This window comes from Paroedura picta, chromosome 14, assembly GCF_049243985.1.
Source record: "Paroedura picta isolate Pp20150507F chromosome 14, Ppicta_v3.0, whole genome shotgun sequence".
Classification (NCBI taxonomy): Eukaryota; Metazoa; Chordata; class Lepidosauria; order Squamata; family Gekkonidae; genus Paroedura; species Paroedura picta.
The window spans coordinates 18,813,365-18,836,224 of record NC_135382.1 but is presented as its reverse complement, the minus strand read 5'-3'; the positions used below and the strand labels follow the sequence as shown (position 1 = coordinate 18,836,224).

Below are 22,860 nucleotides of genomic sequence, written 5' to 3'. Positions count from 1 at the left end.
AAGACCCTTGCTGGGGTCTCCATAAGCCAGCTGTGACTTGATGGCACTTTGCACACACACAGTAGGTTAAAAGTGCCAAATTAGCCCCCAGGTTCAAAGCCCTCTGCTGTGAAATAACGCGTGGTGACTACCGAAGAAGACTGTACACCAGCCTTTTGACCAGAAGGCTCTGAAATAATTTTTCAGGCTCGAGGAGCCCTGGAAGGGATTTCAACTGGCCACACCTCCCTGCCACACACCCCAGAAGTTGCATGTCACCAGAAGTGACGTCATCACTCACATTAACAGGCAGGCTCATGGAGGACTGGAGGGGCAAGGCAGAGAAATAGGCTGCGATTTAAGGTGGGAGTAGGCATGCAGACCATCCCCTCCCAGGTGCAGAAACCATGAGAGAACTCAAATTGGGAAGGGGGAGAACTGGAAGCGGCTGGTTTCATAGCTTGTGGCCAAGTCAAGGCAGGAAGGGAAAGGTCACGGACTCCCTCCAAAATGCCCATGGATCTCCGGAGGTCCACAGACCCCTGGTTGGGAATCCCTGGTTTACACAGTGACAAGCCACCTCTGATTAATCACCTATTTTGAGAATCCTTTGGGGCCGTCGTGAGTTGGCTATGACTTGGTAGCACTTCATGCACACGTACGAAGCCTGGCTATCTTTCCTGTAGTAGGAAGACTCTTCTTAAATCTTTTCCACCCAACTTCTAAGAAATCGGAACTTTGCACAGAATGCAGCCTGGCAGCCGTCTGTGATCCACAAAGCATTTGGGCTCCGTTTTAAATTATTTATTTATTTGTGTGACTTTTAGGCTGCCCCTCTCCAAAAAGGTCATCGGGTGGCTTACAATACTGTATAAAAGCAATTCGGATTCAGAATACATATAAAACCAGCAAAATTCATACTAAAAACTGTTAACGCTATTTATTTACAATAGCAGTTCCAGAGGTTGGTGGTTCGTAACAGATTGTCCTGTTTTATTCAGACAAGCCAATGCACAGCCCAGAAAACGAGCTGCCAACGCATAGGCTTTGGTGAGTGACTTCACGTACCTTATTAGGATGACTCACCTGCACCAGGGGATTATAGTCTAAAAATAAAATCTGTTAACTAGTACTCATATTTATTGAAATCTAAATTTGGGGTTTAAAAGGAGCATGTGTTTAATTTCTTTCTCCAAATCTGAACCAAGAAAATATAACATTGGGCATCTGAGGCCAGCACGAGGAGTATAAACCTTTTGCTATAACTACAACAGGAAAGTAGGAATGATAGACAGTATCTACAATCCAGATATGATTCATCTTCACCCAAGGATGCGGAAGTAAGCCATCTGGGAAATGACACCATACTTCACAGGCCACCAATGCCATAAATTTAATTCTAAACTGCTCACGTCTGATTCGATTCGGACACTATGTTTGTGATGGTTACACAGGATGTAGTTGAGGGCTCTGCTGGTAAGGTACATGTGAGATGTTCTTTTTGTACCCCACTTTTTACTTACAAGGGTGGCTTACAACTGCCTACCCTTCCTCTCCCCACAACAGACATCCTGTGAGGGCAATGGGAGAACAGTTATAAAAGAACAGTTCTACAAGAAGAAGAAAAAGAGTTGGTTCTTATATGCCACTTTTCTCTATCAGAAGGAATCTCAAAGTGGCTTACAATCACCTACCCTTCCTCTCCCCACAACACCCTGTGAGGTAGCTGGGGTTGAGTGAGCTCTGAGAGATCTGAACCCTGGGTAACCCAGTAGGCTTCATGTGGAGGAGTGGGGAATCAAACCCGGTTCTTCCGATTAGAGGCTGCAACTTTTGGCCACTACACTAATATCTTTCAACTTCTTAATTTCTTAACAATTTGAAAGATATTAGTGTACTGGTTGTTAATTTTTTTCTTTGTAAGTAGAGTTGGAAGTCATTTTTAAATCACATGATACTTATTTTTCTTTTGTTTTTTTCACTTTTACTATTTTTCTCTCTCTTTACATGTATTCGTTGTTCTGTAATTTGTATATAACTTTGTCTTTCAAATTAATTCAGTCTAAGGAAGTGAATTTCTAGCAGAAGGACATTTCACTCACTTTCTACAGGAGGACTATGTAATATACTCCAGCATGCTACTGGAACAATATACTTAAAGGCTTGGAGTATTCAACAGGTAGGGCTATATTCTCTATAGCTGTTGGGAAAGTCATGAAAGAGGCTAGTAGGCCAACATTTGACTCCTGCACTCATCTTCAGACTGGTGGGTTGACTATCTTTGCTGACAGCCACTGTGCAACCTAGTTTAAGAGCAGCTGAAGGGGAAACACACAGCCTCTTCCCTCAAGCTTTGCTACATCTCGGCTATCAAAAGAAATGATTAAGCAGCAGTTCTGGGACCATGCCCTACAGTCAAACTGGGCACAATTATGCTCCTTGCCAAATGTTTTCAGCCATCAGGTTATCTTGGATCCCTTGAGATCATCAAGTAATACTCTGCCTTCATCCTTTCTGGAAGGCAGAAACCATTGTGTCCTGATCCCTCAGTGATCCCTCAGTGATCAGTGTCCATGCCCTATGGGGAAAATAGAGTCCATTGAACACATTCTGCATTTCCCATTCTAATAATGACATTCAACCATAGTAGTATGTTGCTCCAGTCATGTCATCTACCTTGGGAAGATCTGGACAACTCTGTCTCTCTCTTTGCTTATGGGCATGCAGGATGCGCAAGTGGCTGATTGCGTCTCAGTAACTGCGCTTGTCTGCTGGAAGAGGGTTTTACTTTTCTTGTTCCCCTTCCTAATCGGTATTCATTGTTTCATATTGGCTGTATTGCATGCATTTTACTGTTTGCTGATTTTCAGATATTATACTGGAATAAAGTTTCAAAGTTCAAAGAACTGCACTCCAAAAAATGGAGAGGACAGAGCATATGAGCCTTCATGTGATTTGGGATGCATCTTTAATTATTTCCTAGGACTGTGAGAAACTGGGCTAGCTTTCTCATCCAAGTACATTTAGATGCCATATGGGCTTTCCGCGAGCCCATTAATGGGAAATCAATATTTGCTTGACTTTAAGTGGAGTTTTTTTTTTTGAGGGCCTGTTGAATTTATTCTTCCCCATTCCTGAAAAGAGTTTATTGTTAGTTTTGTCCAAATTAATCTGTAAAGCCTTTCAGCCTCTTGTGATATGTTACTTCTCTCTCTGTCGCCCGGTTACAACAGCTTCAACGGGCCTTAATTCTAGTCTCTTATATTTTACTTCTCTCTCTCTCTGCCGCACGGTGGCAGGTGTTCCGTTATGCGGTAGGATTGCTTTTCCGCCATGCTAGGGTTTTTTATTGGTTGTTGCTTTAATGGGTTTTATTGGGGTTTTACTGTTGTGGGGTTTTTATCTTACCTTGTAACCCACCTCGAGCTGGTGTGCCAGGAATGGTGGGTAATAAATAAATAAATAATTCTTGATAAATAAATAAACAATGTGCAAGTTGTGTTTCTGGTGGCTAGTGATCTATCTGCTTTGAGGAATAAATCTTTTTTCTCCCCCAAATGCATGAACATAAAATTGTTTGATACTCTATTTTGAATTATTTTCATTTTGTTGGAGCACTGTATGGAAAATGGAATCTGGGCTTGTGTAAATATGCCAAGTTAAATGTTGGTGGATCATCTAGCACTAGTGTCCTTACAAATCCCATGGAATTTCTCAAAACTTCTCCCAGGGAAGGCTGTATATTTCTCTCATCCTACAAATCCAGGTTTCATAATGCAAGAAATATATTTGCCTGCCTCTAGTCACAATTTTATGTATTTTGATATGTGAAATACTGGCATATATGATGTTAATGCACGCACACCCAAAATAAATCAGACTATTCTCGTCACACAGACACTCAGTCTCAGGAACACACAAAGCAACTGCATACTGAGTCAGGCCATTGATCTATCACAGAAAGTATTGTCTGCTCAGACTAGCAGCAGCTCTTCTGCAAATCACCTACAACCTGATTCTTACTGGAGATGCCAGAGATTGAACCTGGGGCATTCTGCATGGTATGTAGATGCTCTACCACTGAGTAGATGCTCTACTACTGAGTCACGGCCTCTCCATAATACCACGGCCAAAGGCTTAAAACTGTTTCTTTAACCATGAGAATATTGTTATATCCTAAGTTATCTGTACGGTTTCTGTTCTGTTCTATGTGAACCACCCTGTGCCTTTGGGGAGGGTGTTATATAAATAGAATAGAATAGAATAGAATAGAATAGAATAGAATAGAATGATTGATAGATAGATAGATAGATAGATAGATAGATAGATAGATAGATAGATAGATAGATAGATAGATAGATAGATAGATAGATAGATAGATAGATAGATGATATAGATAGAGAGAGAGAGAGAGAGAGAGAGAGAGAGAGAGAGAGAGAGAAAGAGAGAGAGAGAGAGAGAGAGAGAGAGATATGACAATAAATGGGTACATATTGAAGACTGTGGGGTGACTGGCTTGCAGGGCATCAGCTGACCATTTGGCAGAGAACTATGGTTCTGTTCTCCTTTACAGCAAGCTGAACTTGTAAGTCTGCATTAGAGAGGATCTGCGAGGCACAGCAGGATGAAGAAACCTGAAGCTGCGGCTTCGCTCCAGAGCCAAACACTGCAGTCCTTTGGGGAAGAAAATCAATGATGCTGACAATTTTCGGAGCACAGCCAGGGACCCATTCCACGAGGATGCTTGCTGCTCTCATCTGTGCAGCTGCTATAAGAATCTGGCAGAATTTAATGGACTGGTAGCTCAGTCCTAAACCATAGGTACCAGTGCGGCCAAGTAGATAGTGAGTATACTGTGCTCTTGGCAAAGAAATTAAATATGGAAAAAGACCCAGGGTTTCTTTCTTTGGCTTTTGGAACTCCAAATCTTAGCCTGGGACTTCTGTTATGGGGACCACTGACCCTTATTTGATGTGTTCAGATGGGTAGCCATGTTAGTCTGAAGTAGCACAATAAAATCAGAGTCCAGTAGCACCTTTGAGACCAACAAAGATTTATTCAGGGTGTGAGCTTTCGAGTGCAAGCACTCTTCCTCAGACGATAAACTCCTTACAGGACAGATTTTTGCTATATATTCCCTGTCATGTAAGGAGTTCATAGTCTGACGAAGAGTGCTTACACTTGAAAGCTCATGCTCTGAATAAATCTTTGTTGGTCTTAAAGGTGCTACTGGACTCTGACCTTATTTGATGTGATATTCAGTTCCTGACCATAATCTGATTTCACAGATTTCACTGGCTCTTTGTGTTGGGACAGAGAAGTTCTTTGGTTTCTGTTTCCAAACAAAAGGGAGAATTTGGTCCCGACATAGCCGGTCCCAGAGACATAAGGAAGTCCATGTCTGTGGTCAAGCCACGGGTGCATGGATGTGATGCATCTTCCTGTGATGCCACAAATGCTGTGCTCATCAGTCAACTGTTGGGAGTGAGCCCAAATGTTTATTGTTCCATCCAGGACCCATAAGATTTAACACACACACACACACGGATTCAAGAAGCAAACGAGCTCCAGGAGGTACCAAACTACATTGGAGATCACAGGACCGTCACCAGATCGGGTAGAAGTAAGTGCTCTTAATGGTGACACTAGGCGTTTTTCTACCATATACATTACAGTGTCAGGAGGAGTGCAAAGGAATTCTGTTACAACGTGCAAGGGAACAAGGGGGACCTGCGACAGCTAATTACGTAGACACCGTGTGACAAGAGCTTGTTCCCAGCGCAAAGGTCTCAGGAAATTATATAAGAGTGTAAAGGGGACAGCTTATGTTACAAAGTCAATAGAAGTCAGCTGCAACTGCATAGCTGCTCAGCGAAGCTGCTTGAAGGGGGAGATAACATTACTGTGTCAACTCGTCAGAAGCTACCATAGACGGAGAGGATTTATAATGTATGTAAATCAGGCAGGTAGCCAGTGGGTTCCTGGACTAATGGAATACGAAGAACCTTCCCTTTCAGAGTTTTAGGTTCAAAGAGACTTTTGCAAGGACAAACAGCGCCTGGAATGCAGTTTGTGTCCAGGCTTTGCTGGGAGGAGGGTTGGAGAAATGGAGGATTTTTCTGCTAGCGGCAGAACAGCCGCACAATACCGAGCATTGCAGCTCTTAATCCAGTCTTCTGTGTAATTCAGAAGAACTTTCAGCTAAACATCCGTAGCAAGTTCCTGACAGAGCAGTTGCTGGCTTCCTTGGGAGGTGGTGGGACTGGGTTCTCCTTCTTTGGAAATTTTTAAGGAGAGGCTAGGTAGATATCAAAAAGAGCCTCTTGTGGCGCAGAGTGGTAAGGCAGCCGTCTGAAAGCTCTGCCCATGAGGCTGGGAGATCAATCCCAGCAGCCGGCTCAAGGTTGACTCAGCCTTCCATCCTTCCGAGGTCGGTAAAATGAGTACCCAGCTTGCTGGGGGGTAAACGGTAATGACTGGGGAAGGCACTGGCAAACCTCCCCGTATTGAGTCTGCCATGAAAACGCTGGAGGGCGTCACCCCAAGGGTCAGACATGACCCGGTGCTTGCACAGGGGATACCTTCACCTTTACCTTTAGGTAGATATCTGACAGAAATGCTGATTCTGTTAACTTAGACTGTGACTGTGTTTTTGCTTGGCTCTTGTGGCCTTGCATCCCCAGGGAAAGGCCTATTGCCACTTTGGGATCAGAAGGCGAATTCCTTCCAGGCCAGACTGGCCAGGAATTCTAGTTTGCGGGAAGGCATGGAATTGGGATCACTGTGGGTTGGCAGGCAGTTATGAATTCCCTGCATCGGGTTGGACTAGAGGACTCTAGACGTGCCTTCCAACTCTATGAGCCCATGATTCTAAATATCTAAATGAAGTGGTAAGCAACTGACGCTCGATCTGTTCTGAAATCTTTAAAATATTTTATTTCGATTATGGGAGCATCTTGTTCTCAACCCCCCCCTTTTTTTCGGGCACTAGCATAAATACTGTGACCATTAAAAAATATAGACAGTTACTTGAAATAACCTCTGAATTGTGGCACTACAAAAGGTTAAGTGCATTCATTCATTCTGTGTTGGTGAAGGGAAAAAATAACCATCTGAACATATTAATGAATGCATATTGCTGAATGACTTAGCAGCTGTCTTCAGACTTTTGTATAGCGGATCAAATGAAACTAAACACAAATGGTAGGAGGGCTGGGGCCTGTTTATGGTAGTTTTTTGCCCCAAGCCAATGACACCCATCCTCTGGGCCTTCCCACCCATCAGAAGTAGATGCTGTGAGCTACAGTACAACTGGCAATACTACTTGAATGGGGAATCATGTCATTAAACCAAATGTATATGCCACGTGCAACAGTGACCCACATAACTTGAAAAGTGACCAAACTCTTCTCATGTGAATAGTTACTCAGACGTACTGTGGATAAGTATCAGAGAACTATGGCGATAAGTGTGGAGATATATGCGTTCCTAGTTAATAGCAAGTAAGATGGATTTCTGAAAGGTAACGATGGGATGTACTGTGGAAATGAGTGAGGAACATTCCTTGTGGTTTTCTGAACTGAAAAGGGGTGCCCTTAATTGTTACATGGCAGAGAGAAACCCTAGAAGTTCGGCTTTTCTCAGCAATACATCCCTTCTATACCTCTTTATGCTATGCGCTCATTGAAGGGGCAAGAGCATCATCTGTCAAGGCTAAAACACAGGCATTCTGTGGTTCAGTCCCTATTGCAGAAGTCCAAAAATTCCCCCCTCTTTTAAATATATATATATACATGGCAACGGAGTGCAATCTCCCCATTGCCATAACACATCAGCAGCATTCCATTTTTATTCTTCAGCTTTTTGGTGACAGTGAGATTTGACATGCCGGCTCGGAATCCTGTTGCAGGGCCTTCCAATGTTTTCGAGTGGGAGCAGGAAAGGCACAAGACCTAGGAAACAAAGTCAGAATCAGCAGCAATTTTGTATGGCTGCCCCACCACAAGATGCACGGCCAGACGGTTACTGCTTAAGCCTGGTGGTGGGCCAGAATATTTCCTAATGCCATGTAAACATGGGAGGTGTAGCTCCTTATCAGGCACTTCCAGTCTCCAAGCTTATGCAAGAAATGGCTTTGAGATTTGGGGCAGGACTTGGATGCAAAGTTATTGCAAAATGGCTGCCATGTGAGATGGGACCAATCACAAAATGTTGGGCTATTCTGAACTAAGCACCCTCCTGTAATGGAGGCAGCTGCTCCTAAATGAACATAAGAGAACATTTGAAAAACTACTAGAGTAACCCCCCCCCCCGCCCCCTGGAAATTCGTTGGTCTCCATCTGATCTGTCAGCAGCGAAAATTTAAAAATAAATTGGATAATATGATAGGCGGGGCTAGTGTGGTGTTGGGAAATGCTACTTGTCGGGTTTTGTAGATATTGATTGCCAATCACTGAGGAAGATGCAGAAAGCAGGACAAGAATACCTGGGACACCATTTGGGTTGCCGACATGTCGAAACAAGAAAAAATATCCAATAAATTTGGAAAAAGAGATTTATAATTTTTGGCCTATTTGATTTCGATTTTGGATCTACCACTGGTATCAAGAAATCAAGAGTGTTCTACTTCACAATACCATTTTACATGCTTCTATCCAATCGGGCATGTTCTCCATTGGCAACTTTCCCCTTTCCCACAGTTGTTGGTAGGTTTATCCAAACTATAGTAAGGAAATGTGGTCAGAATGACTTTAAATTCAGGGGGAAAGGGTTAGAGATTTCCATGATACAAAATATGACAGGAACATTTTGTAACACTGCACCAGCTATGATTGCTTATGCCTGCTGCAAACCTGGCAGTAGTGCACGGACGCTGTTCCGGTAGCAGGTTGTGAGGTACCAGTAATGATCTACGTGTGTTCCTCTATTTTCTGGTACTCGTCTCGTGCTGTTTTACGCTTGAGAGCATATTAGAGGAGGGGTTATATGAACTGTTGTTTAAATTAGCATTTCTGTTGTCGAAATTAGACTTTAATCATTATTGTGAACTGCGTTGGAGGTTTATTAAATAGAAAGATGACATAAAGATTTCTTAAAATAAATAAATGATGTATCACCAAGCTGGTGGAAGTTGGAAGAATCCTAGAGAGGGGAATGTAACCAGTCAGGTGGAGAAGAGCTGGTATTCTGGGGAAGTGTGATCTAGGAAGGCCTTCAATGTAAGGTCACCTCAGTCATGAACTCGCTGGAAACTTGATCTTGTATACTGAGAAGCAAATCCTGCTGAGTTTCATGGGATGTAATCCTAGTTAAGGCCAGGACAATGAGGAAGAGGAACTCTGTGATGGTGTAATGTCTGTACCACCTCAAACTGTAGGGGAGGATACCCACATTTGTACCACTCGACTGAGTAAAAACTCCAGTGGGAAACCTTCTAGAGTGGCCTATCACATGCTGTGCTCTTTATCTCTTGCTAGGGCAGTCTGAAGATTATAGCCTGTGAAGTGGTGCAGTTCATTTCTACCGGTTCATTCTGCCCCTACATTATACCAGGCCTCAATGTGTCCTTAGGTCAGCTGCTGTTTTCTCTGCTCCAGCCACTTGCTCCTATGAGAGATCAGGGCACGGGACATGCAAGGTTACCATGTTATCCTCAACTAGGGTTGACAACCTCCAGGTGGTGGCTCGTAGGGTTGCTTTCTGGCAACTGGCAGGGGATGGGAGGGCTTACTGGGAACCTAGTCAACGTACAGCGACATGTTTATGTCATTGCCAATGTGATCTCCAACAACAGGGCGATGCTCTGGTATTTGAGCCAAAATTCGATGGTAAATTTAGCTTCTACCATAGAGTTTATGCCCAAATACCAGAGCATCTCCCTGACATTCTAGATGTGATGACACCACTTCTGGGTCACATGGGTAGTGCCTTAGGCACATTGCTGCATGTCAGATGGTTCTCCCTCTTTTGGGTGGCAAGTTCCCCCTGACAGCCAGGTAATCAGTGGTGGGGAGGTGGTGCCTGAAAGCAGGGGATCCCCCCCCAAGCTCCGCTGGGGTGTCTGGCAACCCTATTGGCTGGACATTTCCCAGAAACACTAATGATCTCCAGACTATAATGATCACTCCTCCTGGAGAAAATGACTGCTTTGGAAGGTAAATTATATGGCATTATATACTGAGGTCCTTCCCTTTCCTAGAATCATAGAATAATCGAATAATAGTTGGAAGGACCTCATGGGTCATCTAGTCCAACCCCCTGCACTATGCAGGACACTGACATCCCTATCGCTCATCCACTATAACCTACCACCCCCTTGAGCCTTCACAGAATCAGCCTCTCCATCAGATGGCTATCTAGCCTCTGCTTTAAAATTTCTAAAGATGGAGAACCCACCACCTCCCGAGGAAGCCTGTTCCACTGAGAAACCACTCTAACTGTCAGGAACTTCTTTGTGATGCTTAGACGGAATTTCTTTTGAATTAATTTCATCCTGTTGGTTCTGGTCCGTCCCTCTGGGGCAAGAGAGAATAACTCTGCTCCATCCTCTATATGGCAGCCATTTAAATACTTGAAGACAGTTATCAGATCTCCTCTCCAGGCTAAACAGACCAAGCTCCCCCAACCTTTCTTCATATGTCTTAGTCTCCAAACCCCTCACCATCTTTGTTGCCCTCCTCTGGACACGCTCCAGTTTGTCTAAACCCTAAACCCCAGCCTTTTCATGCTCCACCAGCAAAACCTCCAGATACTTCTTAACCCTGAGCTGGCAGCCCTGTCTGCAATAGTCGTGTGAAGTAATTTAACTCAGGAAAGAATTTCTCGTGTTAACCCAATGTCTTGGCTTAACCAAGGTTCAGACTCTTGTCTCCTTAGTCAAAGTCTTAACAGCTCCCCCTTGTGCTTACTTGCTGTTCATTTTTTTCTATGAAACACTCCTTTGCTTTCTGAGTTCCATTTATCTCATATATAAATTTCATTAGCAAGTAGAATGAAGTATCCTGGGAAGGGGAGGGGAGGGATGAGGCATCCCTCTGAGTTGCTCATTTGTACAGTTTGCTGCTGCCAAAGTATGAATTCATGTTTGTACATATGTCACTGTGGAGGATGTGTGGCGGGTGCCTGATGTATTTTACATGCGGGATGAGATCTGTTGGCCTCTCCACTTGTTCGTTAAGATCATCGGCCCTAGAGTCAAAGGACAGAGAACTGAACCTGGTTTGCCTGGGGCTGATATTTACCAGCCAATGGTTGCTGAATTCCTTTGGGATTTGTTCTTAGAGCAAAGTCCTTTTAGAGCTATTTTTTATTGATTTAATATCATTTTTGAAAATAGTTATTTCTATCTGATAAATAATTAAATCCAACTTCTTCCTCTTTTGTAAGTTGCTTCGGAGACACAGTAAAACATGGGATATTTTAAGTAAATCTCTTTGCCCCAGGGCAGAATAATTGTTCACTTTATTTTATAAATCATGAAATGTGACCAAATGCCATTACAAGATTATTGTTCCTCCCCCCTCCACTCCGTTATGAACTCATGGTGAATATGTGGAATAATTTAAGTAAGTACTGTCTGTCCTGAGACTCAGGTAGACAAGTCCTGTATTCTGCAGGACAGACTGGGTTGTGCAGTGGAGGAGTAGGACTGGGAGACCCAGAATTGAATCCCCAGTCTGCCAAGGAAAGCTGCTGGGTGACTTTGGGCTAGTCACACTCTCTCAGTCTCACCTACCTCTCAAGGTTGTTGTGAGGATAAAATGGAAGACAAGAGAATGATGTAAGCCTCTTTGGATCCCTGTTGGAGAGAAGGGGGTATAAATGTACAGCTCACCCTCTCCTGTCAGAGAATAGAGTATATTTACAGCACTGAAAAATGTTCATGATTTTCAACACATCTAAATACATGAGCTTACATTTCATGCTTCTTTTTTAAAATAATAAATATATATAAAGATGATTATTAATTGAAGGAGTAACAATGCCTCAGCCAATGTGCACAGTTACTAAGATTTGAAAATTGGAGAGCCAGAGGGGTGTAGTGGTGAAAATGTTGGATTAGGGTCTGGAAACCCAGGTTCAGATTCCGACACTTAAAAATTCCGGTTTGGGGTGTTCCCGAACCCTGAGCTGAACCCCCCCCCCCAAACCAAACCTTCCAGTTTGGATCCACCATGGCTAGGAGAAAAGGGAAGGGGAATCGCTCATGAAGAGTTAAATGCCTGTGAGCAATTTCACCAGCTCATTTTGTTTTGTTGGGTGGGGAAGCAAAACTGACAGGCTTAATGTCTTTCAGCCATTTAAACTGAACATCTGATGAGTGCACCTGCCCTGCTGGTAGGTTGAAATGGCTGGCAGCCATTTCATTAGTCTGTTTTGCTTCCCCCTCCCTAGCTTGGAAGTGGGGGAAAGCAAAACCAACAAATGAAATGGCTTGCAGCCATTAAACCTAGCAGGTCAGCTGCGGACCTGCGCTTTTCAGCTGTTAGGTTTAAGTGGCCTGAACAGCCAAACCGAACTGGACAAAAGTCCTATAAATGTTCAGGGAAAGCACCTTCTCAGAACATCAGTTTGGGGGTTCTGAACCAGGTCAGATTTGTGCCAAATTTGGCCTCATGAACTGGTTTGTGCCCATCCCTAATTCCATGGAAGATTGCTGGGTGACCTTGGGCCAGTCACATACTCTCAGCCTAGCCTACCCTACAGGGTTGTTCTGACAATAAAATGAAGCAGAGGAGAACGATGCAAGGTATTTTGAGTTCCCACTGGGGGGGAAGGCAGGATATAAAGTAAAATAAAAATGTGAAAATTCTCTTCAAATTGCCTTATCATTCATCACCAAGCATAACTGCCTGGATTAACAAAAATTTGCATTAATACACCCTCTTAAAGAAACTCTTAACTTGGCTAACCTTCACGAAACCCATACTTAACCATGTTTACTTTGTAGGGAAAAACTGTTCTTCTCAATAGCTAGCACCGATGAGTCCAGCGCTGTCCAACATATTTAGAGCCAATTCATGGCGTCTTTTTGGACCTACCTCACAATTCAAACAAGAAATCTTTGGCTTGAGAGATATTATCTAAATTTAATACTGCCCCTCCTGCAGTGGAGATAATTCTCAAGAATCCCATCTTCTCTTTATCTCTCCCTGTGAAATAAGTCGCTATTAAGGTTGATTATATGCAGATTTCCCTGAAAGCATTGCAGTGATTTTGCATTCAACGTGCTTGAACCTCAGTGATAAGGAAGCCTTGTGAACAACAGCGGCTGACTTCTGGAACCATACAGGCCTCTAGTGGTATGACATGGAATCAGGTAAGCATGCTTGCTGAAGTGGGTTATCTAAGCGTGGATGAAAGTGTATGGCTTTGGAGAAGTGCACATTTGTGCAGGAAGGATTTTTGTTGGACTTACAGGAACCATCCAGTTAGATTTCTTTACACGCTTTCCTGAAGGAACTTAAAAAGATTTACCTTGAAATTTTGTGCTGAGTCTTTATGAGCATTCAGGTATGTTTTTTAAATAAAAGATTCCAGAAAGGAATGTGCAGGAATATGCATCTTCAACACATGTTGTGATTTCTGACAAAACCCTTCTTGCATTCCTGAGAATTTGATGGATTTTTCTTCTGAGCAGGAATGTAAACCTCCTTGAAATTTCATGCCAAGCAAACTTGGGTAGCTCCTCTGCAAGGAAGCTTTGTCAGCCGCAGCATGGTTGAAATCTGCCAGAAATCCTATGATGTGGCAGGCTGGATGTGCTTCCATTCTATTTTGAACCATTTGAAAGGTTCTTTGTTTTCGAAGGGTGGAAAGGATGGGAGATGCATCATCAGTAAATATTAATGCATGCTTTTGAAAGGGCATTCTTATTTTTATCCACGGACAAATGCTCATGAATAGGAAAATATACAGCTCAAAGCAGACTCGAGTTCAGTCTTACCCACTGAACCCCTAATGTCTTCCATATCAGCATATGCCAAAGCCTATCTACAACAATGGGTAACCTGTGGGTACTCTGTTTCTCTTTTGTGTCAAGGTCGCTGTCTTAATCCACAGAGGCCTTTCCTGTGAACTCCAGCCTCGCTTCCCTTTGACCTATGCCAAAACCCCTTCCTTAGCACTGCTTTTTCAGTTTAGCGGCAGATGTGAGGATACAACTTCTCTGCAGAACTGTGAACTATCCCACTTGCTCCATTCCGAAAACAGCTCTTTTGCATGAGCCGCACTTTTGGTTAACACTGAGCACAATCACATTTGTTGCCAAGCAAATACCGGAAGACTGGCATCTGCTGGCACGTGATCAGACAAAATCCTTACTTCAATTGGAACGGCAAAGTTAATTTCTCTGTGGCTGGTTTAGAGTGAAATCCCATCAGTGTTTTGCTTGCCCTTAAATCCTTCTGCAGTTTCAACCAGACGGGTCATTCAGCTGAATGTTTCACGGGGGGAAAAGAGTAGACAAAGGAAAAAAATATCAGAAGAGATGGTTCTTCCTTGGAATTGTCAGCAATGTTGAAAGAGCTTTGGTGGCGTTCCCAGAAAGTCTGCTCTGATCCAGGCAAGCAATAATGCATTTTAAAACTGCAGGAGTGGGAAAACCAGCCTGAAGGTTGCCGGGCCGTCAGACAACAAAGTTATGGAAAAGTTATGAAAGGAGAACAAAGGAAATGTGGACAAGCCAAGGGTCATTCTGCACACATTGGAGAATGCACATTCGGTGCACTTTAGAAATAGATTTCCCTGTTTCGCACAGGAAAATCCAGCTGCAAAAGCATATTGAAATCACATCAATGCGTGCGGAATGGACCCAAGTAAATTATCAGTAGCAGTCTTCATTGTAAAAGATATTGGGCATCTGAAGAACACGGTAAGTGGTAACATCAAATTATTCTCCAGGGTAGGGCGGCCAAACTGGCTCTCTGGATGCCCATGGACATCTGGAGAGCCACAATTTGGCCACTCCTGCTCTAGGGCTAATTAACACATTACAGAGCAATACATTGCCATATCCAGATGGTATATACCCAAGAGCAGGTCAAATTCAGAATTGTTAAATCTTCTTAGAAGAATATGCATTGTCATGGAAGGCGACTGTAAGCTATTTTTAAAAGGGGCCTTAGGAATGAAGCCAGAAGAAAATTACAGAGATATTCGCTTTTGGTGCCCCAAGTAAACTGGTAGGGGAAAAAAAAGATTAATAGTAGGATTATAGAAGAACAAACTTTTCTGAGAAGAATCTGCATGAATCCTACAAAGAGGAGTCTTACTAGTCTTTTTAGTACTCTGTGAGAGTGCCAACAAAATGAGGCCAAGGTGAGTCTGTAGATATTCTGCAAAATTACAAGCACTTTTGCCAGGGGTTCCTGAGTCATAAAATGAGAACTCTTCCTCTTACAGAGGGCTAAGTGGTTAAACAGCAGGAAACCAAGAGCTGAAATAGTGGAGGGAAATGAATATCAGGAATAAGGGTTATTTAGCTTACGTGTAAAGACTTTCTCCTGCCTGTAGACCAACAAGATGGCCAAGTTTGTGGAGGACACCAAATCAGATAGGCGGGTGGTGACCCAAGTGGCTTGTGAGAGCTCTAAAAGGACCGCTCGACAAACAACATGTAGTGTAAATGTAATGTGGTACACAAATTCCTGGTTTCTGACGGACATCTGAATTTCTGGGGATGGTCCAGGGAAGAGACATTGAGGTCTGAAGGGAGGCATTCACTGCAGAATCCACAGTTCTTTGGACGGGAGGCAATCTTAGGAATGATCAGTGGCTGGAAATAAAACAGCCAGACTCAACACGGCTTTCTGTAAACTTAAGGTACAGCTGCATTTGCAATCCTTTTCATGGTTCTGGGTCTCACCAAAGGGATCAGTACGGGAAACGGTATAGAATGGGATGGGCAATTAAGGGGCTATGAGGGAAGGCTGACATTTGGGGCTCTTTCAATGAGAAGAGGATGATCAGGCTGGGCATAGGAGTAAAATACAATAAAAGCATGTACCATTATTGTTGTGGAGAATGTAGACAGAGTGTTCCCCCCCCCCTTCCTTCTGTCTGCTCTACAGCTCAGGATCACCCAGCCAAATTGAATGGTAGTAGATTCAAGACAGGGGGGGGGGAATCCCACAGAGCATAATTATTAATGTAACGAATTCACTGTCCCCAAACCCTCTGCTTAAAGAAGGATGCAAGGAACTCCGGACAGATTGTTCTCTTGCTGGGCATTAACCATGATAGGTAGGTGAAGCCTCCAGTTGCAGGGGCAGTGTATCTCTGAGTATCAGCCACTGGGGACGAACCATGTAACAGCACTGTTGCCTTTACACTCTGTTTGTGGTCTTCCTAGGAGAATCTGGTAGGCCACAGTTGACACTAGAATGCAAGATGAAATGGAATTTTGGTGTGATCCAGCAGGTATGACCTCTTTGTTCGGCTGGGAAACAGGGTGAAGTAATCTCTGGCCCCCCTTGTGTTACCTCCTGGAGATCCAGGAAGAATGCTTTTTTCTTCCAGTTTTACTCCCAGTTTCCATGCCCATGATGCAAGGTCACAGGCTCCTGCCCCTAGGAGCCCTACTTTCCATGGCATTAATTCCGGGTCATAAGGCAGAGTACAAGCATTAGCTACCCATTCTCTGCAGATTAAAGGAAGGTGTAAAAAACGGGATCTGTGGCTTATGGGCTCTTGCAACAAAACCCAAAGTGCAGTTGTGCGAAGTCCCACGTTTAACGAAGAGGACTGTACCACGCGGCATCTGGTTTGAAACAGCCAACACTTCCAGCTCTTCACTTTGCCATATGCAGTTCTGGCCGGGGGGGCACTCAAGAGCCCACATCTTGGGGATGTTCTTCAAGGAACCGAGGAGGAAAGTGGCTCTCGTTGGGGTAAGTCTGCTTCATTCGTTTACTGTCTTTTCTCGCCTGCTACAGCTTTGGCCTGTTGCATAAAGAAATTAAGTAAAGAAGCCAGATTGGAGCAGGCCAGGATGCTTACAAACTATGTGTGGGCACAGAAATCCTTCTCCGCTTGAGTCAAAGACAGGTTTCTAACCCTGGCGGATCCCGGATGCCATAAGTGGGCAGAGGGAGAAATGAAGGGGGAGAGGCCCAGAGCACGGATTCCTTCTGCCATAGCTGCCCCACAAGTTTTACAGAAGGGGGAGGGTGGTGGGAAGATATCTAGGGGGTCAGAAGGGATGGGAGCTCACAGTTGCATCCCAGGCATCTGGGAAGGTCTAAATTTGGAAGCCCTGGTCAACTGGTTTCCTCAACTTTGTTGTTATTAAAGCTTTTATAAGTTTTGTGTGAATGGGCTAAAGCTCTTGCCTAAATCAGTCTGTAAGTGGAGTTTATAGGGTTGCCATCTCTGGTTTGGGATGTAATTTGGATTGATTTACTTATCGTATGGCGTGTGTGCAGTGTAGCTGCAGTGTGCAGTGTAGCTGGGAGATCCCATGATAGTAGGATTGTGTCTGGAAGCCAGGCAAGAGACATTTGGAGGTGGTTTGCAATTGTCTCCTTCCATGTCATGACTTTAGTTTTTCTTGGAGGTCTCACATCCAAGTACAAACCAAGGCCAACCCTGCTTAGATTCCAAGAATTGATGGGCCATCCAGGCCAGGGCTGTAGAATCTGGAGGTCAGCTGTAATTCCAGGAGACCTCCAGGCCTAACCGAGAGGTTGGCAACTATATAGGTAGATATAAATATATAGGTAGATATAAATGTAAATTGACTATTAACCAGGGGTAGTCAAACTGCGGCCCTCCAGATGTCCGTGGACTACAATTCCCAGGAGCCCCTGCCAGCGAATGCTGGCAGGGGCTCCTGGGAATTGTAGTCCACGGACATCTGGAGGGCCGCAGTTTGACTACCCCTGTTGTTAACAGATAGGCCCTATTGTGTGTCCTTTGGGTTGTCCTTTGTCCAGCTGCACACAGTGGGAAGAGAGAGAGGCAATCTTGATGCTGCTGCCCACCTTGGTCATTTTGGAGGCAGGGAATGGGGCGGGGAGAGAGCCCAAGTATGTGCTCAGGCCTAAATCCGGAACCATCTGCGTGGTTCTCCATGACAGGATCAAATGCTGGACTGGAGGGCAGTAGTCCAAACCTCCTTGCAAATTTTACCTGCAGCGAATATTTCCCCTGCCTCTTAAGTGGCACCCCAGTGACCTCAGATATTGTATTTTAAGTTCAGCCCAGGTACAAATGAAATGACAGTTCAGAGCATGTAAGAGCTCTTGGCGTCTCAGCCTAGACAACCCCATGAGGACTGTCATAGTTTTCAAAGGTTGACTCTGTGAGCTGAATGTTTTTTTGGAAACATACTGGATGCCTCTTCTGGAAAAACTGGGAGCCTTCAGGCTCTTTAGAAGCCATCCATCTTGTGTGGGGTATCCTTCCCTCGTCATGACAGCTAAATTTTTTTTTTAATGGTAAAAGCTGGTAAAAGGCACACAGTGCCTTTGTTCATGTGTCATAGGAAGCAGGGTAACTGTTTTCTTTAAAAATTCTTCTTATAAAAGTGGTAGAGAATTTACTATAAACAATTCTGAAGACTTACATTTACCCTATCCCTGATCTTTTCGTCCTCCCTTCCCTACAGACTGGCAAGGGGAATGAAATTTTGATTTGTAGACAACCCTAATGCTCGGTGATTCAGGAAAAGCTTTGTTTTAAACTGGAGGGTCTATAAAGAAGCCAAGGTACTCCTTGGCCACACTGATAACTGCATCTCTTTGTACAGATGAAACTCCCTTGAGCAGGGAAAACTCTGACTAAGCCAGATGTGGAGGTCCCTTGGGCAATGAAATAAGGGCTGGGTTTTTTTGTATCCCTTTCTAGTATAATTGATTGGAATTAATCCTGATCATTGCTCTGTACACAGAGGTCTCCTTATGCCATCTGGATCACAGAAATCCAAAGGAAGAACTGGGACAGCATAACCAAAGCAAGTAAGTTCCGCTAGAATTCACATTTATTGATTTAGAATCATAGAATCATTGGTAGGGACCTCCAGGGTCATCTAGTCCAACCCCCTGATTTATTAATTAATTTAATTTATTTTCCACCAGTCCACAGCATGTGGGTGCGGCCACAAAATGGCTGCCATCTTACCTTCTGTCACACAGTGAAGGTCACTATTCTGTGGTGATAGCCATTCCCATTGTAATTTTTAAAAAATACACACAGCCAATTCAGATCTCCAAAGACCAATCAGAAGACTTGTTTGGCAAGACCCCATCTGGCCTGGAATATTTTCTAAAAATACTTGGCAGGCATCAGGAATGGAAAGGGGTCCATGGATGCCATGGTCCCCACGAGTGGTATGTTGGGGACCCTGGTTCTAAAATGTGGTTCTTCTATCAGAGATTTGTATAGGTCCGTGAGTGAATTGTGATTGGGTACAGAATTAACCAGAATTCTTTGATCTAACAGGGCTGCTCCCATGGGGCAGGAGATGGGGGAGAAGGTCTTATTTTCCGCACTCAAAATCACAGAGGCAGTGACTTAATATCATTTCTTTTGGAATGGATACAAGAATGGATCCCTTGCCCAAGGGGAGTTTAAGATATCCATTGAGCCTCTCCTGTTGGGGTGGAAAGGTGGCATAAAGATGTTTCGAGGAAATAAATAAATGTAGCCCCTTTGGCATCGAAATTGGGCCCACTTCGGGGTTACACTGGGGTAGAATCATGATGGGATCTTTATCTCTTGTGGCATTATGCTGGCGTGGTTGTCCTCCTAAACCTCCAGCTGGCTGAGCAGGACCAAAGGATTGTATGATGGAGCGCTTAAGAGTGTCAGACTAGTATCTGGAAAACCTAGGTTCAAATCCGCACTTGTGCCATGGGAACTCAACTGGGTGACCTTGGGCTAACCATGCTCTCTCAACCCAACCTATGTCACAGGGCTGTTGCGAGAACGAAATGGGGGAGAATGATGTAAGCAGTTTTGGGAGAAAGGCAAGGTAAATAAATGAATTAGATAAAGAGATCAGTACTATAGGGCTACTTTGGCAGGGAAGCCAGGTAAGCACAGTGGAATTAATTTCTGAGTTAAGTAGTCAGTCTTTCCTGGCCTCAGACACTGCCCTGGATCGTGGGACTCCAGAGGGACTCACATCTTGCATAGTTTCCTTTGCAAACTTTTAAATGGCCTCTTCTTGGAAGAGTTCCCAAGAATTCTGCATCTGGAGGAGTGATAGGTAGACCAAGCGATGGAAACAGTAGATGAGTCTCAAAAGAGAACATATTTGAAATGCCTAAGTGTAAAAAGGATGAACGCACCATTTCCACGATCTCTTTGGCCTTCTAACATGGCAGCATCCAGATTTTCCCTTCCAGGCTAAAAACTCTTGAAACTTGGAGATGTAAAATCCTTAAGGGTGACACAGTGCTTTCAAGAATTTGACGTGCTTTTTGTACATTACCTCTGTACCCTTTGCCAGGGGTAGTCAACCTGTGGTCCTCCAGATGTTCATGGACTACAATTCCCAGGAGCCCCTGCCAGCAAATGCTGGCAGGGGCTCCTGGGAATTGTAGTCCATGAACATCTGGAGGACTACAGGCTGACTACCCCTGGTCTTTGCAACAGATTTGTCAGTTTCATTATCCTCACACTGCAAAAAAGACACTAACCCAGGGGTGGCCAAACTGTGGCTCTCCAGAGGTCCATGGACTACAATGACCATGAGCCCTTGGCAGGTGCTAATGGTCATTGTAGTCCATGGTCCTCTGGAGAGCCACAGTTTGGCCACCCCTGCACTAGCCTCTTTTTAGTGTTCATTTTCGACACTTCAACCATGCTTTAATGGAAGGCTCCACTGTGCATAGTCTTCCCAACAGGCATGGTTGCCATGCTGTGTGAATGGGGCAACAAAACATATTTTCCATTTGCACATATGAGAAGAAAGGGCAGTGTTTTGCTTATTTTGGTCACACATCCACTACGCAGCTTGTAATAATGGGGTGGGGGAGTTGCTAATGTACTTGTTCACATCTGCTTTGCAAGTGAGATGTTTACACAAACTGTTGTGTGACTGTCTTATAAAGGGTTGCCATCTCTGTGCTGGAAAATACCTAGAGACTTTGGGGGTGGAGTGGGTGGGATTTAGAATGGGGAGGGGCTTCACCAGAGTGTAATGCTATGGGGTCCACCCTCCAAAGCAGCCATCTTCTCCAGGGGAACTGATCTCTGTTGTCTGGAGATGAGCTATAATTCCAGAGGTTCCCTAGGTCTAGTGTTGTTGTGACACCGTGACAGCGATTCCAGTTGCGTTGCTGGAAGTGGTGTTGTGTGACACAGTGTATCGCCTGGCCTGACCCCCCAAAAGCTCAATGGGATTGCCATCCCATTGAGCTGGCAACTTTCCATAGACTCAGCTTCAGTTAGGGGTTTGCCAGGTCCCTTGTAAAGGCTGGTGGAGGATGGGGGGAGGGTACACATTCCAGGAGCAGGGAGAAGTGCTGGAATTTAACACAACATACCGATGTCGGGCTCTCAGAAACCAAGGGAACTTAACAGGCATGGAGAGGGAAGAAGCAGGAAATGAACATGACATGCTGGCATCACCTGGAAACAATGCTTTGGTTTTTGGGCAAAATTCTATGGTAAAAAGCAAATTCTACCATAGAGTTTTTGCCCAAAAGCCAGAGCCTCTTCCCCTGATGTAGCTGGCATCACTTCTGGGTGACATCAACACATTGTGTTTACTTCCTGCTTTCCCCTTCCTGCACCTGTAAAGTTTACCTGGTTTCTGAGAGCCCAAAAATGGGGGCCAAGGGCTCCGAACCAAGGGATCTCCAGGACCCGAGGACTGGCCGCCCTAGAGGCCTAGGAACATGACAATTTGGAGCCAGTTTGGTGTAGGGGTTAGGAGTATGGACTTCTAATCTGGCGAGCCGGGTTAGATTCTGCGCTCCCCCACATGCAACCAGCTTGGGTGACCTTGGGCTCGCCACAGCACTTATAAAGCTGTTCTGACCGAGCAGTGATATCAGGGCTCTCTCAGCCTCACCTACCTTACAGGGTGTCTGTTGAGGGGAGAGGAAAGGGGAGGCAGATGTAAGCTGCTTTTAAGACTCCTTCGGGTAGAGAAAAGTGGCATATAAGAACCAACTCTTCTTTTACTGTATTTTGTCTTTAAGACTCAAAGATGCATTCTCAATGGTTCCTTCGCTTTCCACTTCCCGTTATCGTCATCATTGCTTTACCACGTTGGCAGCAGGCCCTATATATCCATGTGGAAAAAAACTAACCGCTGAGGCATAAAGGTTAATGAACAAGAGTTCTAGTATTCATGTTCTGTGAGGTAAGGCCAATTGGAAGTCTCTCCACCTACTGCTCCCCCCTGCCCAGAGATACAGCTATGGTTGGCAACAGGCCTGGAGAAAAACACCCTTTCCCTTTAGCAGAGATTTTGCGTGGGAAAAATAAGCAGTTGAGTTTTTTTCCTGGCATCATAATAAACTAGGCCGAAAGCCCATTGCACCCAGGGATACAATGGGCGCTAGCAGTGAGAGCCCATCACGGCTGTGGCGCCTCCCTACCTGCTGCTACCAGATTGGCCCGTGCAGCCAGAAGCGGTGTCCGGACACCACTCCTCCCATAGTGGCTCTGCCAAAATATTAGAACCACTAATGATTAAGGATAACATCACCTGGTAAATAACATCCTATTGACCTGTGGCCGCCAACACAAGTTTAGGGACGAATTTGGCCATTTAAAAAATACTGCAAAGATCTGGTTTCCGCGCTTGAAATAATGCAGACAGGAGGCAAAATTATCTGGTCCAACTATGCTGCAGGTCCAATTGAAGACCGGTTCTTCCCAGCATTTTTAAATGGCCAAATTCTTCATTAAATGGCATTATCAGCC

The 22,860-nt window shown here is 44.4% G+C and overlaps 1 protein-coding gene across 4 annotated transcripts in view; it reads left to right on the top strand.

Annotated features, from left to right (window-relative positions):
• LOC143824094 (potassium voltage-gated channel subfamily A member 1) overlaps nt 1–22,860 on the top strand; it is a 148,783-nt gene that overhangs the window by 53,287 nt on the left and 72,636 nt on the right. For 3 of the 4 annotated variants that reach the window (XR_013226685.1, XR_013226686.1, XR_013226684.1), the window contains exons 4-6: nt 13,143–16,868; nt 18,869–18,935; nt 22,131–22,294. The gene's annotated coding sequence lies outside the window, so the exon portion shown is untranslated. Of the gene's footprint in view, nt 1–13,142; nt 17,707–18,868; nt 18,936–22,130; nt 22,295–22,860 lie in introns of those variants that run through there. The other variant, XM_077310974.1, reaches the window with a different exon arrangement.